The sequence below is a fragment of the Myotis davidii genome, unplaced genomic scaffold (genome assembly GCF_000327345.1).
Source record: "Myotis davidii unplaced genomic scaffold, ASM32734v1 scaffold1073, whole genome shotgun sequence".
NCBI lineage: Eukaryota > Metazoa > Chordata > Mammalia > Chiroptera > Vespertilionidae > Myotis > Myotis davidii.
In genome coordinates this window covers 619,972-620,797 of record NW_006285113.1, presented here as the reverse complement: position 1 = coordinate 620,797, position 826 = coordinate 619,972, and positions in this window count along the sequence as shown.

Sequence of the window (826 nt, the reverse complement as noted above, 5' to 3'; positions counted from 1 at the left end):
AGAGGGCACAGGTGGGGGTGAGGGCCCCCCCCCCCCGCCCCCCGCCAGTGCACAAATTTTTGTGCACCGGGCCCCTAGTCATTAATAATAACAGCTGACATTTACGGAGCACAGATTGTACCAAGGACGGTTCCCAGGTCTTAACCCACCGAGTCCTCACACCACCCTGTAAGGCGGGCAGCATTCTCACCCCACACTGCAGACCGGGCCCAGGGCCCAGGCCGACTAGGAGAGAGCGCAGCCGCTCTCACTGCTGACTTGTCGCTGCTGCTGTCATCGTGGGTGGTGGTCCCATTTCAGCACTAGCCGATCTGCCTGGAAAAGCCGAAGGCTGGACACGACCCGGACGCATCTGGGGGCCGGTTCAGCGAGTGGAGGTGCCGGCGCCCGTGGAATGCTCTGGTCCTGGACGCACCCTCCAAGCCACGTGCCTAAAGCCAAAGGAGCGAGGCACAGAGCAGCGAGGCCGCGGTGCTCCTGGCTCTATGGGGGGTGGACATGCATACGCGGGAATATTTTTGGAAGCTGGTAGAACTGGGTGGCTGGCGGATGGGGCGGGAGGTTTTTCACTAACTCTTTTACGCCTTTTACATTTGCCTTGTGTGCATAAATTGCCTATTTCTTAAAACCCTCCAGCCTGTGCTGGAGGAGAGCAGCGGGACTGGGGGCAGGGACGAGGGCGTACTTGAAGCATGGAGGCGGGGCCGGGCAGCCAGGATCGGGCATGTCGGGCCAGGAGGAAGGCACGCTGGCAGAGGCCACGCTCCACCTTGTCCAGACCCCGGACGGTGGGATGTGCCATGGTCCCTCCCAGCTGAGAGAGCCA